At 47.3% G+C, this 26,236-nt stretch overlaps 1 protein-coding gene across 1 annotated transcript in view; it reads left to right on the top strand.

The window, feature by feature from the left end:
* kdm6ba (lysine (K)-specific demethylase 6B, a) overlaps window positions 1-26,236 on the top strand; it is a 94,752-nt gene that overhangs the window by 2,230 nt on the left and 66,286 nt on the right. The window contains exon 2 of the mRNA XM_070993619.1: window positions 639-846. The gene's annotated coding sequence lies outside the window, so the exon portion shown is untranslated. The remainder of the gene's footprint in view (window positions 1-638; window positions 847-26,236) is intronic.

The raw sequence follows: 26,236 nt of genomic DNA, 5'->3' as shown, positions 1-26,236 counted from the left end.
GTGACATGTAGCAGTGTAGTGTGTGACACTTCCTAACAGTGTCTCTTCTCCTGCTGTGACATCTGGATAATAGTTATTGTTTTTTTTCTGATTCTTTTGTGTATTCATATAGACTCATACAACGATGTACTGCTAATGTAAAGTTAGTGTATGTCCTGTTACTGTCCCTTGATTAGTGGCTTCCAGGGCCGTCTGTTACATGTCTACAAGCTCCTCTTCTCCTCCTGTATGATTGAAATCAATGAGTTATTAAAGCTTTTACTTAGATTGACATGAAATAATTCCACGCAAACACTGAAGCTGTGTATCAGCTCCAGTGTACAAAGCTGTATTAACTGCACAGATTGCTGAAGTGCAGGAGTGTGTATCCTCCGCTAGATGGCGACACATTTCCAGTCCATCCCTGGGTTGTGCGTGAACAGCTGCTAATTTCTCACAGTGCATGGGGTGGAATGGCAGACTGTGGTCTCTGAATACACACTGTTGTTCAATTGTCTGAATTTGACAGTAGATAAAACCAGCAGATTCACTGCAGTAGTGCAGTACATGGCGAGCATAACTCTCTGAGGCCTTTACCATGTCTGTGAGTGTTAAAATCCCCGATCAAAAAGATTAATGTTCATCTTTCCCGTTCACAGAGAAGGGGCGAGGAACATGGCGTTCAAGCGTTGTTGTGCCACGCTTGAAAAACCAGCAGCGCCGGACTGAAGCGATAAGTGAAATGTCTTCCCGGGTGTGTGACCTGCTGCAGGCACGAATGGACCAACGTTAAATCACCAGCGCAGCCTGTCAGGATGGAGCGCACGGCCTGGGCTTGGAAAGCACTGATGCCATTCCTCAGTGATGGTAAGACAGACAGCAACAGCCGTCACAGTCATTCCTTGAAGCAGCCCTTTCCATTATTTGACATCATTAATTAGGGTGGAAACAGGTTGGGGCACTGGACCGCTAGCTTTTCAGCTGTGCTGCGTTAACTGAAGGTTAAAACCCGCTACTGTAAACATTCAGTCACTCAGTGTTTAGTTAACAGCATTCACTCAGATGTTTACATTCCATCAAAGAGTGAATAGTTCCTGAACATTTCGAGGCGTTTTACTGCACCTGACTGTCAGTAACAGCAGAGTGATTGCACTGATCCATATCAGACCCACTGTTTAAGCGCTGCTGTCCCTGCAGGGGAGCCATCTGCATTTTGCTGCAAGCGCCCACCTGCCCAGGTAAGACCTCTGACCCTTTACCAAGACTCTGACCTGCCTGCAGCGACGCACGGCACGGGCACGACGTTTCTGTTATGACACGTTTTTCCTGTTTTGTCTCTCCAGAAGATGTTTTTGTCTGAGCGTCTTTCAGAACAAGGAAAGGTTTGAGTAACTCAAACTGAAATATCCGTATGTTCGCATGCCGTCTCTGACAGGGAGGAGGTGAAGGTGAAGTTTAGAAGCTTTTCGCTGACAGGTGCGCGAACCCCTGCTGATGTGGGCTCAAGTCACTGTAGGAGCTTCTGCTTCTTCCTCACTGTTTCAGCGAAGGCAACATACGTGAGGGATTTTGCCTCCTTTTCTCCTTAAAGGAAATGGTAGTTTAGCAGTCTCAGGTGTGTTTGGGGTCTCCATGACTCAGGAGGTATGTTTCAGGTTTTGAGGCCTGATGGAAACAGTTTCAAACAGACAGCCTCAGTTTGTGCTGACCTGCTGTTTGCTTGTTTGAAAGTGATATTATTATGTGTTATGAATCAGTTTGGTTTGTTAGTTTTTTTCTATTTGTCATGTGATGAGTGAGCTTTCATGCAGCCTATTGTTTCAGTATCATCCCGTCCTATAAAAGCTCTGCGGTGTCGGATTAAATTCATGACCTGCTGACAACTGAAGATTTAAATTTTCATCGTGTACCTCAGTGTTTTTCTCCTGTGGTCGAGCTGCTGCCATTTTCACCATTGCTGCTAAATTGATTGGGACTGGGGCCAAGCAGGCAAGCACGCACACACGCACACACGCACACACGCACACACGCACACACGCACACACTTCAGCTGAGCTGTGCACATTCAACACCCTCGCTTAGGCGTATGCTCACCTCATCCAACACCAGCTTTGTTTCATTTTCACACAGCGGCCGTCAAACACTCTCTGACACACATGTCAAACACCCCAACACCCTTCTCACCTACTGTTTTGATCTCTTCATAGGGACAAAGACACACACACACACACACACACACACACACACACACACACACACACACACACACACACACACACTCTCTCTCCCTAATGCCAGCGTCTCCGAGGACCCTGCTGAGTCTCTCACACCTGGGCTTTTCCATCACTTTGCCTGCTCAGCTTTATTGCATACATTTACAGCTGGCCATGAATCAGATCCATTATACACATGAATGCGCGTGCATGTGGACACACAATCCAGCTCAAGACCGAGTACACACCCTCCATTGTGATTGTAGGCAGATACACGCACACATACATGTGAAGCACAGTCTGGCTACGAGGTTTTCTGTAGGAAACGATGTTCCTGAGCAGAGAGGAGGAGGAGGAGGGAGGGAGGGAGGGAGGACGGACTGCTGGAAAACTGTTTCTCATCTGTGTATTTAAGAGGAATCTCTTGTCCAGCACCATTAATGACTATGAATCAAGTAGCCTGTCTTTGCATGTGGCAGTCAGTGCGTTTATATTCCTTGCATTGTTTTTTCTGTGGGGGCATAAAGTGAGAGTAACCGTCAGAGAAAAAGAGGGTTACTCTACATTTCCCGGTGAAACTGCAGCTGTGAGCGCTGGCATCAGTCAGCATGACACACCTGTCAATCGGCTTGCATCTGCGGCCGACACACACACACACACACACACACACACACACACACACACACACACGCACACACGCACGCGCTCTCCCCCTTTAGAGACGCCACCTCGTATCACCTTCCCTTTGGGTTCGAGTGTCACCATGTATCTCATCTACCATCATTACAGCTGCTAGCTTTTTTTATACACTGCCGCAGAGATAAATGTGTCACAAGGCTGCTACTGTATCCTGGCGGCCAAGTTAGATATTTTGCTCATTATGCACTTTAAATGTGTGCGTTTGAGTTCCCAACCTTTTTGACTGTCGTTCCCTCTTAATGTTGCTACAACTCCAGAAAGCTGACTTTAATACCGATAATAAATCCAATGCTACAGTGATGTCATACTCGACTTGCAGAGCTTGGCAGCAGCCTTTACACCAGGGTTTAGATGTTGACTGATTGTGAAATAATTCCATATGCTGCACCTGGGACCAGTTTTGTCAGACGGCTTATTTGGACAGGGATCTGGTTTAAGACGTGGTAGATGAGTGGCACATGTTCAGCCTGCATGGTTTTGCTTTGCAGCGCACAAGGAGTCCATAGACTCCAGGGTGTACACTGTCCTGCAGATGTTGATCAAGGAAGTAACTCACAAGTTAAATCTCAAAACCAGGCATGGAAATGAAAGCCTTGACATGCGAGTCACACTTTTACTGGTCCAAGAAATGCCAGTACCACAAGTAACATTTGATTTCAGCCTGTTTGCTTTGCGCCTCCTTTCATACGAGCAGGTGCCAGTGTGAGTGTTCAGCTCAGGGTGCAGGACAGGATTGCAGGACTTGGACTTGTCTACGTCCTCCTCCACCTCCTTCTTTTCTTTCTTCTACATGCTTCAATCCATGTGCCATCCACATGTGCCACACACCCTGTGGAGGTGGCACAGCAAAGGTTCTGTGCTTTTCTGCGCTTCTTATTTATCTATTTAGTGCTGACTTCAGTCTGTCATAGCAGTGATAAAGAAGTGTGGCTATTTCAGCCATCATAGCATTAGTCTGCTTCCGCTGCCTGATGTTGAATGAAACCACATTTCTACAGAAGTGTGAAATCGCCTCAGACCCTGAGAACGAAGGTCACGCGATGAAAGGGAGGGAAAAAAGCTTTTGGTTCAAATGAGAACAGATTTGAAGAGAGGATACGGAGCGAGATTGAGGAAGAGAGGTGGTGAGAGCTGACTCAGGATGCCCGGGGGAGGACGGCAGGAAGCAGTGGGTGAGGAGGAGGACAGGAAAGAGAGGGAGGGGGAAGAGACTCCTCTTCATCATCCTCCTCCTCCTCTGTCATCATCAGCAGTGTCACTGAGGGGAGGAGTGGCGCAGGGAGGGAAGGAGGAGAGGTGGAGCTGACATCATCCACCTCCTGGAGGTCTGCGAGGGCGTTACCACATTCTCCCTGTTAAAGCTTTTAACAGTCACATTTATGCCATCAAAGGGATTCGAATGCATATTAAACAACAGCTGGCAGAGGACAAAAAAAAAATCTCATTGAAGAAACGCTGAGTAAAGAAAACTGGCAGCGAATGAGAGAACAGAAAGGCAGGGATGGAAGAACAGATAGAGAGGAGAGAAGAGGAGTGGAAAGATGTGATGAAAGAGAGGTGTGCAGAACGAGAGCTCCTCTGCCTTTCTGGTTATGTAACGTTCCTGCAAATGAGGGCATTGGGTTTGTGTGTGCGTGCTAGTTCTCATGTGAGCTCTCTTTGTAAACTGTGTGTGTGTAGAGAGGTGACAGAGTTTGCAATGAGGACGATGGCCAACATGCCTCCTGTCCTCTGCCGGGCTTGTTGTTTAGCCTGATTTACCCAGCTGTCACAGTTTGGTATGCCCTATGTTTGTGTGTGTGTGCATAACTGTGTTTTGTGCGGCTATGTATATGCTCTGACATCTATGACTGTTTCAGTGTTAATGCGTGCACCTGTGTCTAAGGCAGTTAGGAGAGGTTAGATGCTGCATGATTAATGCGAGCCTGCGGTAACTCCAGCAAGTGCAGGGAAAAGACGTGTGTGTGTGTTTGTGGGGGGGGGGGTGTAGCGGGTAAGCAGAGATGCTGCTTTTTAATGTGATGCATCACTTGTCACCTCCAAACAACCCAAAACGAATGAGGAGAGCTGTAATATTAGAAGGAAAATGGAAGTAATGCACTGCAAACGCAAACCCTATCACGTGCCAGACAGCCTGAACATTTAGAACATATTGGTATTTGTAAGGCCGACGAAAGCATTCGTTTCTGATAATGGGCACCTCGAAGGGCATTATCCTGCTTATACCATGGTCACTTACGAAAGAAAGAAATATTAGATCAATTATTAATACGTTAATGTTGTTTTTTACCGTTCAAATCGTAAGTTTTTCACAAGAAGCGGCTGAGTGGACTATTTAATATCTCTCGTTGTGACGCATTGCCAAGGTAACCGGCTCTGGCCACAGAACCTGCAGCTCGGTCGGTCGCGGCTGTTATATTAGGCCTAATCAGTGGAGGGAAGTGAGATGATTGCTTAACGTTAAGTTATGTGATACAAAGTATCATTTCAGAGGGCAAGTGCACCTCTTACCACTTGTGTGTGTCCTTACTGTCTTGCTGTTGTGATAAATAAACTGTGAAATAACGTATGTTTACGTATGTTCTGAGTTTCTGTTGCCACGGTTACCAACTAGCATTTGAGCCAGCGCAGTAATTTAGAACAATCAGGCTATTCGACCGGAACTTTTTTATAGGTGTCCTAAAACACTTTTTAATGCACACCCTGCAGCCAATCAGAATCGAGTATTCACCCAGACCATGGTGTAAGTTTAGAAAATATATAGGCCTCCACTTTACTTTCTTAAAACATGCAACAACTGTGTGAAGCTTATTGGCTTCAACATGTTCAACAGTATGGAGAAATGCGCCTACCTCAAAGCAGCTCTGCAGAAAGTCTGTAATCTCAACAAGAATCCATCTGAATCTCCCACCAGGTGAGGGAGAGCTTTGCTTTTCAACACTGAGTGATCAGCTGCTTTATTACTATATCTAGCATTGCTTGGCTATCACAGGAGGCATGCTAAGAGAATATGGGATCAAATGATATGCTGAAGTCGTCAGGTTGGGAACCCATAGTTTATGCATGATTCTCCTTGTTGCATTCAGTGTTGCATGAATAATGATAAATGTGTTTTGACTGTAGTTAAAGTTCTACCTTAGAGACAAGTGCAGTTCCTGGGACTCCCAGGATAGAGTGCGTCTCTTCCCGGGATGGAAAATGTTTTATTTTCAGGAAAAATATTAACCCCTGGTTTGCACCTTGTCTCCACTCTGGAGAAGTAGTGTTACATAAAACCTGAAGTCACATCAGGACCCTGAAGTACAAAGCCAACCCCATCTGACGCCGTAGGACAGTGTGTGACTGAATGTCACCTGACTCTGTTTGTGTGTGTGTGTGTGTGTGTGTGTGTGTGTGTGTGTGTGTGTGTTTGTGTGTGTGTGTTTGTGCGTGCGTGCGTGCTAAATCCGATTCATAGAAGTGCAACAAAGGTCAGCTCGAACATTTCAGAGAGAATGTCAAGACAAATACAAGTGACTGACTCGTTGTTTCTTCTCAGGCATGATGGAAGCCGCTCGGAGTGTTTGCTGTGTGCTTCAGTGCATTCTCGTGTTCCGTGACGTGATTTGGGGTCTGATTTGTTGGTCCACTTCTTTGATGTCGGCTTGGTGTGCGAGAGACCTAAAAGAGGGGACGACATGTAGCAAAGGACCCCAGCTTGGGATTGAACCATGGGCTCTGTAGTGAGGACGCAGCCTGAACATGGAGCACTGTTGTCATACAGAGAGTCACACAAGGAAGGATTTTTGTCCAAAACATTGGGGACCAGGTGTCCAGTTGTCCCACTGAATAACTGTGGTCCATTTGCTTCTCTTAGCTCTAGACTTTGACAGTTAACATAATAATTATTTTCCAGTGTGGTCTCTCTGCACTGTAAACGTATCGCCACCTTCATGTGGTGTTGTGGGAAGAAAATGTCGGCGCAGTCTTTGGCAAAGAGGGCACAAGACGTGAACCTGAAAAAAAGAGAGGTGGCTGTGAGGCTTCTGCAGGCTTTGGTAGATAGTGGATGTGCATTTCCCAAACCAAATCCTTCTCTTGAACAAATCCACTGCCAGCCCCCCTTCAAAGTGGGAACAAAAAGCCCCTCTGCAGCTCTAAGCTGTCTTGTGTAGTGCTCCCTCACCCTCGGACCCTCCCTTCCCACCATCACTCCCCGTCTTTTTACCCCAGCTCCTGTTCTGGCTTTCTGACTCTCAGGTTTCTCCCCACCCCACCCCCCAGCCCTCTACACCCCCATGGCCCCCCTTTGACCCCCTGTTACCCCCCATCCACCCCCTTACCCTCCCTCTCCCCAGGGCAAGCCCACAGCTCCCAGCTCCTTTGTGCCTTCCTCCCTCTCCCTCCTCCTCCACCTCTGCCTCCCCCTGCCTTTGTGTGTTAGAGGCCAGCTAAGGGAGAGGAGAGGGAGGCTGCAGGGGAGGAGAGAGGAGCTGGAAGAGAGGCATCCTATAGATCAGATGTGAAACTAGAGCTTGAAGCCTTTTTATTTTGACATGCTCTTACTTGACTTGTGGATTTGCGCATCGAGTGGAGGCTGTGCCTTCGCCTCTCTCGTGTTGTCAGTGTCCTTTGTGACAGTAATCAACTGGAACACACTTTAGAGATGGTTTTTGTCACAATTTCTACTGTTTCTTACCATCTCCAGTAGTTTGAATTGATATGCCTTTGATTGGCCGTACAATGATGGATATTGCACCTTGAATTAACCAGCGTCCTTTAAAAAGACAGTAGGAAGTAAAGTGTGTAAACTTTAGTTTTCCATATTCGTCACTTTCAGTTCTTCTTCAGTGAGAGCTATGTGCTTTATCAGCTCAAAGCTGACGATGCAAATAATCTGTTCATTATTTTCTCAATTCATCAATTAGTTGTTTCATCTATAAAATGTCAGAAAATGGTGAACAGCGCCTCCCAAAGAAACCCAAAAACTGACCTTAAGTTTTCGAATCGGCATGACTGACGACTTATCCAGCCTGACAGCCCTGAATATGATTCCCATCAATCCAAATGTAGGATAGCATGAAAGAATTTATGCTCGTATTTGAGTTGATCAGGCTGTTCAGTGCTCACTCTGGTTTTTACGGGCTAACCGACCACTGTACGGCCTGAACAGACCAGAGAGGAAGCAAACATTCGGTCTTACATTATATGTGATTTTTAGCTTCATCTGAATAGATTTTACATTCTCTGTGTTTGTAAAAAACACTGCAACATTTCACTACAGAAAGGAGAATTGTACATTTTCATCTATGTGTTTTGTGGCCGCTGATTGTTGAGAAAGACCAGAGTTTTATTTTGGCTCCAGAAAAGCCATAGACATGTTTTGACTTTCATGCTACTTGACGTGCTTCAGGGTTACTCCGACGCAGACACACAAGCATTTACGACAGTTTTTCTACATTTGCACATGGCGTGCACGTAGCATTGACGTGTCATGTTTAGTATGTTACACACATACAGCACGTGCACAGACATGCACAAAAGCAATCCCACACTGAACACACACACTTCATGTTCACTTCATGAGCTGTAGCTTAATGAATGTATACCCATGAATGTAGAGTATGTCCAAGGAGGGTTCAACAGGGGGCGATATAGAGCAGTACAGGCACAGATACAGTACACTAGGAGCACAGACAGTACAGTTGACTGATGTGTTTTGCTGTCACACTACACTGTCTGTGTCCTCTGTGGACTCATGCTGAATTTTAGGTCACTGTCATTATTCTTGAAGTGACGCAGTTGAAAATATATTTGATAGCTGTGTGTTGTCACCTGACCGCGTGCTGATGTCACTTTTGTTCTGTTTTTCCACTGTATTTCTGCTGGAGTGACTGCTGTTGGCGTGCTCACCAATCCTTAAGTAGACTTCATTGTTTAGATTTTTTTTTAATACCTGAGAGCATGACACCTACAAGTCCGACCTCAATTAGCCGAGATGTCACCTGTTAGGAAAAAAAGAGAGAGCCGTATTTGAAATCATGCGTCAGCCATACAAGCATATTCAGAAGCGACAAACACAACTGCCCCCGTTGGCACAGGTCATTGAGTTCAGACAGTGGAAGGGAGCCATTATGTGGCTAAGAGGGCCTGAGTGTTTGTGTTTGTGTGTTTGAGTCCAAACGAGGTGGCCAGACACTGAAGGCGTCACTCACCTACTGACCTACCTAAATGTCTCTCAGATAAACAACACGCACGCACGTATACGAAAAGAGTGACATGTAAGCACACGCGGGGTGATAGAAGCTGCTGCGTGAACGTACGGAGTGTGTTGACGAGCTTGTCTCAGTGTGTGTACCGTACATGCATTTTGCATTCGCTGCCCGAACACCCACGGCACCACACATGCATTTTTTAAAACCCCAGGAAACGGAAAGGTAGGTCACGCTGCGTGGATCCGGGTGTGTGTGCGCGTGCTTATTCGCGAGCGTGCCCGCGTGAATCTGGGTGTATGCATGTATGTGTGAAATCCCCTCGCAGGGAGCGCAGGCTCAGTCGGAGAGTGTATTCCTGGAAAGCCAGCTGCCACTCCTGTTATCACAGCTAACTCGATTAGAGGAGCTTCTGCCGCCGAGCCCTCTGCTCTGAGAGCTGCAACATGCACACGCACACCCACACGTGTTGGAGGACCCCCACTCTAGATTTAATTGAATCAGCCAAAATAAAGTACATTGAATCTCCAACTAATGCAGTGTCGTAACCGCTGCACTTAAAGCGTGTGCCTATAAAACTCCATGAGTCACACGTATATAAAAGCTGCCTGAGACATACACACAACCAGAAAAGCTCAACGCAGCAATTTTCAAGTGAAGTAAAAACAAAAATGCAGCAATCTGGCCATAAAAACATATAGATTCAACCATAAGAAATATGACTTCAGTCTTTAGGAAAGTTTGGAGCGCCGGTCTTAAAATTCATTGCACCCAACGTGGCCCCCAGGATGTCGCCCTAATATGCTCTTTTCCAAATCGCTAATAGAGAACAGCTCTTTGTTGCTGTTGCACCAATTACCCACAGCATAGCAGGGATGTCAGTTGGGTGGCCAGCCTTTCACGAGAGGTGCTGACCTTTGCCAGCGATCATGCTAATCATTGATCATTTAGATAAACACAGGCTACCATAAGAGCCCATTATTGTCCCTCCCACAGCCTTCCTATGGACAGTGGTTATAATTATGCCCCGGGGTAATCGGCTGACTAATTGCTGTTGGTGGGATACATGCATCGCCTCGCATCAAACCCAAGGCGAAGCTCCGCTGTTACTTCTAATTACCTGCTGTTAAGTTTGACAACTGACCCCGAGTGCTGCTTTCGGAGCCGATGGCTGGTTTTGTGGGACGGGAAGGGGATACTGGAGATCGACCTCTGGTGCGGACGCTGCCACAATGGCCCAGATGGATGGTTTCTGTAGTTACACACACACACACACACACACACACACACACACACACACACACCGTGGGGTGAACAGGCACATGCTGGCTTTAGAGGCAGCAGACCCATTCATCATGTGTCTGTCTGTAGAAGAGCTGCTATTCATTGTCTCGGCTCCAGCTTGTTCTCCAGGAGCTGGCCTGTCTCATACATCCCTCTACCTCTCTCACCGCTTCTCTCTTTGTCTTTCTCTTGCCTCTCGTCTTTATATCTTTGATACTCTCCCTGCCTCTCTCACACGCTTTATCTATCTCGCCTCACTGAGAGAACAAAGAGGACACAGCTAGTTACCTTGTCTGCGTCTGTCTGCCTGCTTGTGTGTTTGAAATGTATGAAGTGCGCCGTTAAGGACTCATCCCAGTAAGCTCATTTCTCCAGTGCCACAGAAATCACTCAAAGTTAGAAGTGTTTTATGGATCACAGAGGGCTAAGAAGCTGGAACAGACACCTGCTATGTAGCCTGCTGTAGCCCTTCACTTAATATCAGCTCAAACTCATGAGAAGAGGGACGTGCAGTCGAAGCAAGAGGAAGATTATATACACTTAAACACAAAATGTAGTCAGAAAATGTGTTTCTGCCTTTAAACATCCACCCATGCATCCACTCTATGGTCACATATGTGTGTTTTTCTTTGCAGCCATGCTGTCAGCATTGCTACTGGTCACATGTGGCTTTCCCAGACCCACATGATTTCATAATCCATTAGATTAGATTAGATATGACAGAATTCTGGTTCCTGTTTTACACAGTTAAACACAGGCGAAACTATAGTATAACAAAGTTTAAGGGCAACAAAACAAGGTTTAGTTCTCTCGTAAGGCCTGTGAATGATACTTGATGATACTTTTTATTGGACTTCTGTTGTGTGAGCAGTTTCCACGATGGTCGTCTTTGTTTGTGTTGCAGTATCCAGCATTGTAAAGAACAGTCAGAGTAAATACACTCACAAGATAACCTTGTTGGGAAGTAACCTTGTGTGTGCGCGTAAAAGTTGTTCACCAGCGTCACCAGGTCTTGTGAGAGTGAACCGCCAGAGCAGCGTTTACAGAAACTACGTGATACCAACATGTAAAATTGCCAAAGCATTTACAGATTAAATGTACATGTGTGAAAGCAAACTGAGGTGTCCTCTTCCAACCTTGAGTGAATGTTAAGGACAACCGCGAGGATGGTCCACTCTCATTGGAGGACGCGCGCTGACAGGTGGACAAACACAGAGTGTGGCAGCGTTCTTCCTCTCCTCATCGTGAGTGTCAGGAGGTACCCGTCCAAGCGTTTCCTGGGCGGCCTGAGCTGGATGGGAACACTTCCTCCAGCTTCCCGACGTCTTTCACTGTGTGTAACACTTACACACAGGCAATTACACGTTCACAGGTGTGGAGACAGCACAGTTAGCTGTTCGAGTTCACTCATCCACCATGTGAGGTTTGTTTATCGCTGCTGCTTTCAGACTAATTGCTTTGGCTTCATCAAGGCTTGTCAACATTGTACAGTATGTACAGTATGATTGTGCGTGTGTGTGTGCATGTGTGTGTGCATGCATACGCTACACAGGCCACATCCAGGGCCAGGAGCAGGGTTGTGTTGCCATGGTGAAAATGAAATCCAAAATGCAGAGTTGCAAGGAAACCCCTGATTGGCTGAGGAGCCATGCATGGGATTGTGATGCATGCTGTCAGCTGGCCAATGGGACGCAGGCTGAGCCAGGGCTGTTGCTAAGGGGAGTAGCTTGGAACAGAGTCAGCTGGGTTTTCTCTCTCTCTCCTCTCTCTCTCTCTCTGCGTCTTCCAGTCAGCTTCTGGCTCGCTCGCCCGCTCTCTCCTGCCGCTCGCTCTGCCTTTGCCCTCATTGACTCCTTCTCCCCCTCCTTCCTGTCTCCCCATTGCTCTCCCTCCTACATTTTTTTTTTTTTTTTTTTTTGCACTTCTACACGTGCGAAAGGGGAAAGAGCACATGTTGAAAAATTCACTGAATATTTCATGCAGCTTGTTGTGCGGGGCTGGGGCCGGATCCGAAGACACTCTGCACACAAAGTGGTGTGTGTGTGTGTGTGTGTGTGTGTGTGTGTGTGTGTGTGTGTGTGTGTGTGTGTGTGTGTGTGTGTGTGTGTGTGTGTGTGTGTGTGTGTGTGTGTGTGTGTGTGTGTGTGCGCGCGGAAGTTTGCATGTTTTCTTAGTCCGTGTGTCGGTCTGAGCTGTCGTTCATGTGTGATTGTATGGTTTATTGTCGTGCTCATTGCTTTGTACCTCTGTGTGTGGACTCGTGAGCCCTTCCACTGTCTCTTACCTCTCAGTGTTTGTGTGTTTGGGGTGTTTTAGGTGTGTGGAAGGGTTGTATGCTTTCGTACGTGTTTAATGCCTGTGGGCTCTCCAGGGACTAGGGGCTCTCCAGCTGAAGTGGGGTGTGCTTGAACGCAAGCCAGGCAGCGTTGGGTACGCGCCTGGCGTCACGTAGTGCTGAGCCCCCTCCACTGCCACCTCCCCTCCACCCTCTCAGCTCCCCATACCCAACTGCTGGGTCATCACCATTATTCACTTCACACCTCACATCTGTACCCTGATGAACAGCGTTAAGTTATGTATGAGTTAACAGTCTTAACGCGGGGTGATTTGGTATTTTTAAAAAAGGATAAATCAATAAAAAAAACAAATTAAGTCATGGAAAACAGAGAAATCTTTAGCTTCCATGTGATGTGGCTATCGGTCTTGGATGTACAGCGCTGGATCTCAAGCAATCTGATGACATGTCAATGACATGTAACAGCTCGCTGCTGCTGACTCCCATAATGCATGGCTCTATGTGCTTTGGTTGCCATGCCAACTTTTGTATAACTAAGATGGAAGTTAATGGCCTGTGTCAGGTTTTCATTGTCGCTCTCCGTGCAGCCTGGACAACAGCTTTACTGTCATATACGTAATGCACTTGATATGCATAAGCAAGAGGCGAGTTAAAGCCGTAACTTTACTGTGGATTTGTAGTTTCTCTTATTGCTCGTGGTGGAGATTTTGTTCCATGAATAAAGGACGTACAGATGAGTCGTATATTGTTCACATGGTAAGACTCTGAGACAATTTTGTGCAGTATTTGGCTTTAGAAATGAAGGTGAGTCTGGCTGTTTAATGTGCCACCCACTGAACAGAAAGTCAAATTACAGTGGCCTTCATTTGCCTCCTGTGCCTTTGTGTGTGTGTGCGCATTAATGACACACAGTGTGCGCAGAGTAGGCTGAGGTATTGCGTGTGCGTCCACTCATGAGAATGTGGGTTAGCATCAGTCACAGAGTCATCGTCAATTATGCATTTATGACACAGTTGCTGGTGTCAGAAATAGTTGCAGTCGGCTGTCCGACATTGGTTTGAGCCTAACATCCTGATCCAGCTCGATCTGAGGTGTCGCACTGAGTCATGTTACGCTCTGCGGTATTCAATGATCAAACTTTGCCAAGAGGCAGCAGCGACACAAAGAATGACCTTTTTGTTCGTTTTTGGAGAGGCAGGAATATTGTACGTCACCTCACAGTGGGCAGAAACAAAGCATCCGCTCTGTCTACACATTTTTCTGCCGCTCCCCCTTCTGTTTCCTTCCTCCTCTCATTTCCTCCTTCCACACTTCCTGTTTCCTGGCTCTCATCCTCTCTTTGTTCAGCTTACTCTCTCACGGATACGTTTTTTTCTCCTTCCACTGTCATTTAGTTTTTCCTGCTGTGTGTGTGTGTGTGTGTGTGTGTGTGTGTGTGTGTGTGTGTGTGTGTGTGTGTGTGTGTGTGTGTGTGTGTGTGTGTGTGTGTTGAAGTAACCTTATGTGTGGTTGTGTAATGGATCTATTGTGCCGATGGCTGCCAGGGGAATCACTGAAGTGAGGCTTCCTACTTATGAATCAAACTCCACTAATAGAGCATGGCTGGCTTTGAGATGACATAACACACACACACATTGAGACACACACACACACACCATGGCTGTCCCATAGCCCCCAATCATTCATTCATAATAATCCTCACAATCAGTTATTCAGAATGAGAGATGGAGGGAGAAGAGTGATGAGTGAAAAATTGGGAGGCAGAGGGTGGCACTCACTCGCTTCATGTGAAAACAAAGCAATTACAGGCATTATTAGTCCTGTTAGGTGTGTGTGTGTGTGTGTGTGTGTGTGTGTGTGTGTGTGTGTGTGTGTGTGTGTGTGTGTGTGTGTGTGTGTGTGCGCACACGCAAAGATAAGATCAGAAGCAGGAGCCCCAGCTGTGGCTGGAGCTGGGCTCTTAGCTCTCCCACTGGTTTCATTTGGGTTATCGCCATTGTCCTCTTATTGATAGCGTGTGTGTGTGTGCGTGCGCGTGTGTGTGTGTGTTTCCTTCCCCTTTGCAAAAAGCATTCACATGGCATTAATGTAACAAGTTCAGCCTGAAATGGAACCACAAATATCCGAAATAACCAGGAATGAGAACATCTCGGCACGCTTCAGTGCACGTAGGTGTGTTTTGAAGAACACACTCTCACACACGTGCACATGGTTTCCACTTCTGTAACAATGGAAAACATTATACACACGTGCATGAGCGCACACACTCAGAAAGTTTCCTAGCGTGCACTTGTGCAGTCAGTGGGACTTATTGGAAGAGAATAAAGCAGTCAGCCTCTGTGCAGTGGTTTAAAAATAGAAATAACACACACGCGCGCACACACACTCGGCTTGCAGCTCAGAAATAGAAGAAGGGAAAAGTATCTGAGTAGCTGAGCCCAGCCGCTTTCCCCCTTTTTCTTCCTCTCTTTCCTGCTCTGTGTTTTTGCCTTTTTCTCCTCCTCATCCGTCCTTTTCCGTCTCTTCCCCTCTCTCCCTCCGCTCGCTCTGCACTCTGCTTCAGACAGAAAACAAAGAGCGAGTCAGCAGAGAAGAAAGAGCAGAGGTAAGAGAGCGAGAACGAGAGAGAGAGTTAAACCGAAAGCGAGCGTCCGTGGGAATCAGACGCGCCAAGTTTGCATCACCACAGCGCCACGTGCATGTGTTTGGGTCACATGCAGTCGTGTGTGTTTGATGTTCGTCAGCGTGTTGCTGCGTGCATTCAAGCAGCACAGTCTGCATATATCGACGTGTCTGTGGTAGATAGAGACGGTGAGACCTGGGATTTCAGTCATCGCTCTCTCTGCTTCTCAGGCTGGGATTCAGATAGAGGCAGAAAAAATAAGTAAAAGACTGAGTGTGAGGGCAGAGCAGGTGTCATGGTGGATAACAGAGCGCACTGTTACTGCCAATATTTATCTGTTAACACAGAAAAGTTCCCTCACCACTCTGCACGTCTTTCCATCCCCTCTGTCTGCGTGTGTGTTTTCCACGCAGCGCAGCGACAGTTTATTATCCCTCTGATCACCGCTGACTGCCCTGCACAGAGAGAGAGGGGGAGAGGAGTGATGAAGAAGTCGAAATTTGATGTCAGAGACGACGACAGAAAGACAGAGGGAGGAGGAAGATGAAAGCGAAGGAGAGAGAGAGGAGATGATTATGCAGTTTAAGATAATGCTGGCTTTGAAGAGAGAAGAGAGCGAGCTCGAGCGAGATAAACAAAGAGGAAGGCAGCACAGCTGAGTTGTCTCTTTGCTCCTTCACCTGCACTCTTTCTGTGTCTTCTTCCATTATTCTTTTACTTTCCTTCCTTCTCTCTCTGGTTTTCAGTTATTTTTATCTCTGACTCTGTGTCGGCCCCTCAAAATGTCAAGGTATATTTCACAATAAAGCTGTGGATGGCATTTCTTCTCTTTTTCCCAAATGAGTCTCAGCACAGGGAGGAACTCTAAACCGAAGCGCATGCAGATAAATCAGAATAAAATCCTGCGACGCGGGCTCACTGCCTCTGATGCGCTGCTGGAAATACAACCATTACAAGCTGAACCGCACATGAATGAGACAATAAAAGGAGTAAATGCAACTGCGGAGGCGTCTCTGTGACATCTGAGTTGTTGGGAGGGTATGAAGGGCAACAATTCACCTCATTCACACATCCGCTCACATCTGATTAAACGCCGCGCTGATGGAAGCAGAAGCAAACTCAGATCCAAAGCTTCAGTCTCGAGATGAGCAAGGCTGCACGAGCCGTCTTCTTACTCCTTGTTCATCAGTAGTTTTTTTTATGATGACCTACATTTGTGAATTCAGACTAGAATGCACGTTTTCAGCATGAAGTGAGAGAAATACTGAGGCTCAGAGTTCGTTCTTCATCACTGTCATCAGCCCATTCAGTAGCTGCTCTGTAGCTTTTGATCGAATCATCAGCTGAGGAAGATCATGTGATATGACCATGTCGTCTTTCCATCACGTGCGTGTGATGAAGGTCCGCTGAGCACGTTTTCAGCGCGCGTTGGACGCATTCATAGCTGTCACAGGATAACCTCAGGCTGTCACCATTACCAGATTACGTGATGTTTCGCTTTCACTTCTTCTTCTCTCGCACACCCATGCGCTCGCTTTCTCTCTCATGCTGACATCCACTCAATGAAATGTCTTTTGAAGCCCCCCCCCCCCCCCCCCCCCAACTTGAACACATTAAAAACCGTGCATGCAAGAAGGCCCAAGAATCTGACAGAAGTAGAAGCCTAATGGGTGAAAATCCCCCAATCTCAGTCTGAGAGACGGCAGTGATCTGTGTCCCGCCACCACACACCTGGCCCGTTAAACATTTACCTGTACGAGTGTGTGCTATCCAGTGTGTCAGTTTGTGAGTGTGTGTGTGTGTGTGTGTGTGTGTGTGTGAGAAAGAGAGAAAGACACACAATGTGAGTGGTTCTCGTAACAATGTGAGAGACAGGAAGACAAAAACAAGCTTCTCATCAAATCTTAGTTTCCTTTGCTCTTTCTTGTAATCACTCACTCATCACGCTGACTTACTGCGACATGTTGAGGAGACAATAGACGTGTAGGCCGGACCAAAAGCCTTTTTTTTTTTTTTTTTTTCGAGCTTCCGGGCACAACGCTAGGTTCTAGCTAAAGGAAGTGGGCGTTGTAGTTTTGAGCCACTTAAAGTTCCTGAGAAATACAGTAGGAAGCAGCAGGTGTTTGTCGGCTTCTGCTCAGCGCTCCTCTGCGCTTTGAAAGACTTTCCACTCGTCTCACGCTTGTGGGGTTTTCTTACATGTGGACAGCGTTTGCACTCCCTGCTGGTGTTTGTCAGAGCCGGCCTTCGCTGCTTCTACCCCCTCCGCCCGTCTCTCCCAGTGCTCCACTCCTTCCATCTCTCCGTCTCTCCCTCTGTCACTGCGATATGACCTCTCGGTCAGCGACCTCATCAATAAGGGGCTCGTTTGGGGGAAGGGCAGGGTCAGGGGTGTGTGTGTGTCGGTGTGTGTGTCTGTGTATGTGTGTGCCTGACCCTGATGGGGCCCCTAGCCTCGTTCGATTGAGAGTGGGGGAGACTAGCAGGGCAGGGTCTTCCAGGCCCCACATTTTCCGCCATCTTAGGTTTCTGTCTATTGACTGCTGTGGCGACCAGCGATCTCATGTCTGTGTGTGTGCGTGCGTGCGTGCGTGCGTGCGTGCGTGCGTGCGTGCGTGCGTGTGTGTGTCCAGTGTCTGTATCTCCTGTCCATTCTCCTCGCAGGTGGACAAGACAATCACTCATTCTCATCTCTCTCTCTCAGTCTATATGAATCTCTGCCTCTCTGTGTGGGTCTACTCTCCTTCCACCCCTCCCTCCCATTCAGCTTCTCCATCCTCCCTCCCCCTCCCTCCCTCCCTCATGTTCCTGCTCTCTCATCCTTTTATTCTGTCCCTCTCTCCCTGCCTGCCTCCCTTCCTCCGGTCAGGTGAGAGGGAGGTGAGGGAGGAGGAGGAGGAGGAGGAGGAGGAGGAGGAGGAGGAGGAGTATTAGCCTCGCTGTCTGGAGCCAGTGGTAACCTTATATCTGGACAGAGAGAGACAGAGAGAGGAAGGGTTGGTAGTAACTTGAGCTTTAGTGATTGTGCATTCAACACAGAGGTCATTTTTGTAGACACTGGATATGTGAGCACACACTCACAGTCTCCTTCCTGGGCCAAAATGTATGTATACATCGAGCAAACCCACACTGGGAAAGTGTATTCAGTTCACTCTATCAGTGATGTCATCCCAATGCAACGCCGCCGTGGCCATTGTCCTCTGCCATCCTCCGGAAACGGAGGCTCTGAGGTTTGTGGATGATTGGCTTGTCCAGGCAGCTGGAAAATGGAGTTTAGTCAGCTCTGTGCCCTCAGGCTGCTGCTCTGTGCTGCAACACACACACACACACACACACACACACACACACACACACACACACACACACACACACACACACACACACACAATGTAAATACAGTAAATGTACTCAACACAGATGAGCTAAAGGAAGGAAATGGAGAGATTCATAATTAGGGGGAGAAACAAGCAAAGCAAAAAGGATTATGTACTAGTCCATGTTTTCAAACCAAACAGTAAGTCTCCTCAGCGTGGTTTGAAAGGATGAAGCTGTTTGGCAGTTTTTCGGACGGTTTGTCACACAGCTCTGGCAATGTGCCACGTGAGCAGTCATACCAGTAAAGTGACTCGATTAATTAGAAACAGGAAGGAGAGCGTTACAGTGGCAAAAGGGAGACGCAAACAGAGGTTGAACGGAACAAAAGCAGAGAGGAAAGCAAACCGAAAGCGTCGTGCAGCTCTGAGAAATCTCTGCAGAGAGAGACGGGCCGATGCACGGGAACTTTCTTTGGCTTTCATTCAGTCTTCGCTGGTGATGGTGAAACAGTGTTCGTTAGCGAGCAGCTGTGGGCTGAATGCTGCAGTCGCTTTCATGCCTTCAGATGACTTTCAATTCTGATCTTTTCACGGCCTGTGCTGCAGCTGGTGAACTGATTCCGGGACCAGTATTTGCTGGCTCTGATTCAACGACTTCTGCCTTTCACTTTTCTGTTGACGTCACATGTGACGTTGAGAAAACTCGCTTTCTCAAAGTTGGCCCAGCCTGTCAGTTCGATTTGACCTGCTGACCACGCAGGAGGCGTTCAGAGCTGCGTAGATGAGATCTCATTGGTTGAGTTGGAAGCTTAAATATCCACTTGATGTACAAATCTGATCACAAACCAGTTTATTTAAGCCATAAACTCACCTCATGTGCACATGCCTGACTGCATGAAGTGACAAATGCTCCCAGTGTTAAACAGCTGTTTTGCTTTACAAGGATAACATTTATTCATTAATGTTGTTCATTTTTAAGATCTTAATTTCTTTATGGTGAAGACAAAATGTTGTTTATATGGTGCAGTTTTCACAGAGCTCCTCTGTGTGTGCGTGTGGTCAACCTTTCTTCGCAGGTTGAGCAGGTTTGTCATAGCTACTCATGCTATTACCTAATTGTTCTGGTTATTCCAGACAAACTGCTGTTGCAACTGTTGAAGGGATTGGCCTACTTAATGGTCCGCTGTAGAGCTGAGTCAGCTAATCAAGTACTCAGTCAATCGATCATTAAAGTCATTTATCAAACATCTGCTGGTTGTAGCATGATGAAAATAAGGGCTTCGTGCAGCCGTGTGCACTGTGGAGGTTGTGACCGCTGATGGCTCCATGAAGCAATGTTTTGATGAGCGGGTCCGTGTTTTTATACGTGTTGCATCACCCGCACATGAGCACACAGGTGATGCAATACATGTGTTAAGCCATTCCAGTGAGAGTGGGTGACGGTGGAAACACGCCAAGAAAAGTAGCAATACAACAGGAAAAGGTGGGGCCTGAAACACTGAATGTCAACGTAACTCTGCTTACAACAAACCTCCACAGGGTACTGTTTAGATTTTCGAATTGGACTTTTCTGAACATTGCCTAACTTAGTAGCCAGTAATCACCCATAATTCAAAGCTCTCAGTTGCGATATTGTGCCGTTGAGCCAAAAGCCAAGTTTATTTTAGTCCCAGTATTTACTCCTGAGTCTGTATAATCAGCTGCAGGCCACTCCAGCTCAGGTTAGACCGCAGACAGGTTTGTAGGCCCACAGCCGCACCGCAGTGCCAAGGTGAACGAGTCCTCTCCAGGCTGAGGGGACCAGATGTGTCAAGTGGTTGAGCTGGGGACACAATAGGCCCCCTGGGGGCCTGTTGAAGTGCCTTGTCGGGGGCAAGGGGACTTTGGGTCCCCCCCCCCCGCACCCCCAACCCCCTGTCCCTCTCAGACCGGGGCTTTTCCTGGGCAGCGTGGCGCAGTGTGTGGCCTGGCCCTGGGCCAGAGCAGCCAGCCTGCCTGCCTCTGCCAGCCCCCCTCCCCTGAGACCAGAGACAAAGCTGGGACACGGCCAGACACTCCACGCTCTCTGTTTATCTCTCCATCATTCCCCTCCTCTCTCTACACTCTTTTTCTTCTCAAACATTAGGGGTCATTGTGACCCCTTTTTCTTTCAGATCACACCATCCCAGCTCTTTCCCCGTCTGCTTTCTTTCTCTTCCTTTCTTTTGCTTTAGTTCTGCTCCACGAATTCATGTTATGTTTGTCTTTCGTCTCTTACTCTTGGTTTATTTTACCATCTCACTCTTTCTGCACCACTCCTAATCTCCCGTCAGTGTCCAGAGTTTCTCACACATCATTTCACACACTGACACACACACACACACACACACACACACACAGTCATTGTTTCTTACATCTGCACACATACCCAAACACACACAGGTTCACAGGTATCAGCCAACCAGCTGCGCGCGCGCGCGCACACACACACACACACACACACACACACACACACACACACACACACACACACACACACACACACACACACACACACACACACACACACACATTCACCCACATTCAGTCTCTCTTCAAGCCCCCGCACACAGAGGTACTATTGCACTTTTCCCATATAAACACACATATAGCCCGACTCAACACATCCCCTCCCCACACCCCCTCCCTCTCGCTGGTGGTGTGTGAGTGAGTGTGTGTGTGTGTGTGTTACAGTGTGTCTGTCATCCTGTCGCTGTGTGTGGGCTCCACATCAAACCAGCTGCCTAACCAATAAAGGCTAGTGTTAGCCACCAGTCTCAGACCGGCTAGCATGCATCAGTCACTGAGGGTGTGTGTTTGTGTGTGTGTGTTTGTGTGTGTGTGTGTGTGTGTGTGTGTGCATGTGTGCTCCATCCTCCACAACCACCCACGGTGCTGCTGCCAACAACTCTGGTTGACTCTGTTACTTTATTGGGAGATGACTGCCGCTCTCTCACTCTCTCTCTCTCACAGCAATCATTTTCAACTTTCATTTATTTCCTCTCTCTGATTTGCGCTCGTTGACTTTCCCTCTTTCTTCAACGCTGAACTTCTTTTCATCTTTCATTTGTTGACTTTTTTTATTTTCATTATTCTCTATTCTTCTCGTGCTTTCCTCTCTTCCATAACTTTCTAATCACCACTCCGTCTGTCACTCTGCCGGTCTCAAAATGACTCCGAACCACAAACTTCACACCTCACATGAAAGAACAACACACACACAAGCCGGGGTGCAAAAGGGATTGCACATACCCGCAGCCAGCTCACTCAGCATGCTGCCCTATTTCCTGTCTACTTTTCAAGAATCTGAAGCATTTAATTTTTTTCCATTGAAATGCCTGCTCGGTCTCACTGCCCTCTGTTTCTCTTTGACCTTTTCTGCTCAGGCTATGACAGAATTGTGTTTCAGTATGCTTCAAACAGTGTGCTTACTGGTGGTCAGTGTCTGAACGGAGAGGAGAGACTGTGCAAATATGTGCTGTTAGCCTCATTTGAACGATGATCACATCTCAGTGATGGCGGGCTGTGCATCGCGATGCCTTTGAGTGTGGCACTTCTCGGCAGCTCTTAACATTTTGGACCACATTTCATATTAACTTCTTCATTTCAGCCATATCCCAACATTTACTGTTACTTTGGTGGTTCAACTCTAGCTTTGATTCATTGGAGGCTCTGCTCACTGAAACACTGCGTCCATATGTTCTTGAGCAAGGCATTCAGCCCCCAGTTCCTCTAGTATAGCTGTCAGATGCTTGAAATACATATGCATGGTAAGTCAACTTGCAAAGATGCATTAGACTTGGAATCACTCAGCCAAGTCTGTCCTACATAGAGACCTGAGTGGACGTGTGAGTAACAGTTCAGCACCTGTCTTCATAAAGATGCACAAACACACCATCACATACACACTCCTTCGGTCACAAAACACAAACGAGAGCATCGCGCCCGTCGCTTGACCTGCATTCCTCAGCGTGAACTGGTGTGGCCTTACCCCACCGCTCGTCACCCTCACCTCCCAACCCCACTCACCCCTTCTAACCCTCATACCACAGCTCCCAGTTCCCCCTGAAAGAAGCTTCAACAGCCTTCAATGCAGCTTAGCTCCTGTTTTCATAGCATTCATTTAGCGCTATCAGCCAGCCAGGTTGTTTTAGCACATTAACAATAGAGGCAAGTTTCTGAACTTGGGTCCTGATCTATAGCTCAGATTATTTTGCTACGTGTTCCACAGTGTGTTTCCCCCTTCACTCAGTCTCTAACATGACATGGGACAGTTCCTTCCATTGCTACTGTGCATGTCACAATATGCCTGCGTATCAGTGCTTAACACATTAACGCTGCAGACCTGCAGCTTCACGGTGTGCTTGTGTAAAATGAAGTTGCAGTAAAAGTGAATTGATCTGTATGGTCCTGCATTAAAGGCTTCGCTTGGATTCGGTTGAGGCTAACGTAGCGCGTCACGTTACATGATTCTGACGTTGTCTCTCTTTCAGCTCTCACTGACGGGGATCACTTTCTCTCCCATCAGGTCAGCCTGTCTTAACATAGCTCACTGAGGTGGCGCTGGCTTGGGATCAGTTTTTAATTTACTCTACAGACAAAAGGAGAGGTTGACTGATAACACATCTCTTTCTTTCTCTGCATTTGCTCTCTGTTATGATTGATTGTTGCTGTTTGTGTGTGTGCGTGTGTGTGCGTGTGCGTGCATGTGCATGCGTGCATGCGCTTTACTAGAGAGAGAAGTGTGTGCAGGGGAGGTAATCTTTTTAATTCTATGCAGTGTTTGAAGTTTTCCTTTGGTCGGCTCCAAACTTTAACATCAAACGCTCAGGTCACCCGCCCTCCCTTCATCTCTGCGTCTTCCTCCTCCCATCACCCCCCCCTCCTCTCGCTCTCTGTGATCTGGTGAGACTAGCACAGGAGTGTCCCGCAGATAAAGTGGGGGCAAGGAAGATTAGACATACTGACGCCCCTACGCACACGCACGCGCACGCACGTACATCACAGAGACAAGAGAGGACACAGCCGAGTAACTGTTTGTGCAGTGAGTTCAGACAATGACTTTGTGGAGCTGCATACGTCCACAACAGTGTGTGTGTGTGTGTGTGTGTGTGTGTGTGTGTGTGTGTGTGTGTGTGTGTGTGTGTGTGTGTGAGCAGCTGGTACGGCCAGTTGTTTCATCATCACTCTGTAACCATGTTTGACACGCAGGGCTATTTTTACAACACAGTCAGACCCACAACCCACTAGATGACTCACAAGTCACTATGAGCCAAACACACACACACACACACACACAACCTGAGGATTTCCACTGAGATGCACGTGGTGGGGAAAAGTCTCACACCCTCGTCCACTGCCCAAGTAACAATTAAGTTTACCTCTGTTGCTATGGCGTCGGGTTGTCTTTTTGTGTTTGTGTGTGTGTGTGTGTGTGTGTGTGTGTGTGTGTGTGTGTGTGTGTGTGTGTGTGTGTGTGTGTGTGTGTGTGTGTGTGTGTGTGTGTGTGTGTGTGTGTGTGTGTGTGTGTGTGTGTGTGTGTGTGTGTGTGTGTGTGTGTGTGTGCGCGTCATGTGCCTCTCAGGGAGGAGCTGAACAGCTGCATGTGGTTTGTGTTTGTGTATCTGACAGCGCTGGCCCCTCTCTCTCTCCTGTCTGGACTCATGGTGAGCCCTCCTCCTCCTCATTCGCCAGCTATCAAAGCACTGACCAAATGACGGACACACACACACACACGCACGCACACACAATGCCACATTCTCTGCACATACTACTTCTTTTGTGTCTTGGTCTAAGCAGAGCCAGATGCGAAGTAGCACATGCACGTGCTTGTGTTCCCCAAACTGGTGTGTGTGTTTCTTCCTTTGTCTTCTTGCATTTTCTATGTGTGTCTGTTCCTTCATGTGTGTGCAGGTTTTCTTTGTTCCTGGGTGTTTCTGTAACTATGAGCACGTTTCTGTACTTGTGGGGTGCAGTATGTTGCCGTATAATACGTGATCATAAGTGAACTTTTGTGTGTGTGTGCGTGCCCCATGTGTCTCCTGGTTACAAGGCTCGTTGTATTGTCTAAACCTCCAGTCTTTTCTGCTTTGGTGTGCTGACTCAGCTGATCTGGAGCATTTAATTGGACGTGTGTTGCAGATCCGGCAGCGTTTAATAGGGTCTGTGTGCTTTCTGGGCTCAGACTCACGACCCAGTCAGCCAACAAGTCTCTGAACACAGCGTGCATGTGTGTGTGTAGCTGGTGTGTGTACTGTGATACCAGTTTAACACGAGTCATTACAGTATATGTGTTGGCAGAAGTATCTTAGAAAAGTATTTACTATGTGGAAGTTCTATAGGCAGACTGAAGGGCTGTGTGCGTGCGAGTGTGTGTGTGTGTGTGAGTGCGCACATGTGTGCAATAATGTATTGACCTTGTCTCTCATTGCCAGTTCCCAGAAGGTTGATGAATAAATAAAGGCGTGACGCCTCCCCAGCGAGCCTGTGTCTGCTGCTAGCAAGACAGTATGACACCACACACACACACACACACACACACACACACACACACACACACACACACACACACACACACACACACACACACACACACACACACATACACATACACACATGCACACATGCACACAAAGCCAATGCCCACTCTGTTTGCAGGGCTATATTTGCACAGAGGAATAATGTTGGTTCCATGTGATACTCTGACCCAGAATTCTACCTTTTTTGTGCCTCTGCATTCATATATATTTCTAGATATGTGTGTGTGTGTGTGTGTGTGTGTGTGTGTGTGTGTGTGTGTGGCTGGCAAACTAGGCAACCGCCCAAGTCCCTGCACTATCCTGGTAGCCCCTTTGCTTGGAGCTTGTTTTGTCTTTCTTCTCCTCCTTGGTTGTGTTTCCAGACTGCTTCCAAAGCTGCTGGTGTAGATTTTAGTTGACAGTTTAACACTGTGTACTCTCCACATCGCTTGCAGAGAAACAGAACTGAGCAGGTTATATGTATTTTGTTTTTCATTGACAGTTTTCAGTGAGGGAGGAAACAAAAAACGTGCCCAAGCAGCGACCTCCGGGCCTGAAAAATGAAGTGCCAAAAGCTACAGTTCTGCTAATGGCCACTTGAGGTTCTCCATAGACTCCCATATTAAAATGCCCAACTTTACAGAGAAATAAACATGTGTACAGCCTGCCACAAATCATGGTTTTGCTCATAAATTTGTGGGTGATGTCACAGTCCATGTTTTATACAGTCTGTGTTTGTGCCCGGGAGTTAAACTTCTGAAATAAAAACATTTGCATATTAATGAATTCTGGATTAATGAGTGAGAAGGAGTAGATGAACCCACTCTATGTGCATCCATATACATGCAAGAGTCCCCAGCACCCACTGTCATGCCTGTCATGATGACAGATTCTCTCTTACACAGTGTACGTGTGTGTGTGTGTGTCTCTCTCTCTCTGTCATACACACACACACACACAGACAGAAGTATGGTGGGAGTGGTCAGTAAGATGAAGTGCCAAACCACTGCTGAGGTCATGAGGGTTAGAGCTCTGTGGGTCAAAGGTCAGGCCAGACAGTCAGGCCTCTGCACGTGCCCAAAGAAGAGCAGGTGTCCTAGC

The sequence above is a fragment of the Chaetodon trifascialis genome, chromosome 23 (assembly GCF_039877785.1).
Source record: "Chaetodon trifascialis isolate fChaTrf1 chromosome 23, fChaTrf1.hap1, whole genome shotgun sequence".
NCBI lineage: Eukaryota > Metazoa > Chordata > Actinopteri > Chaetodontiformes > Chaetodontidae > Chaetodon > Chaetodon trifascialis.
Note: the sequence above shows the minus strand (reverse complement) of the source record. Positions and strands in the feature narration are given on the sequence as shown.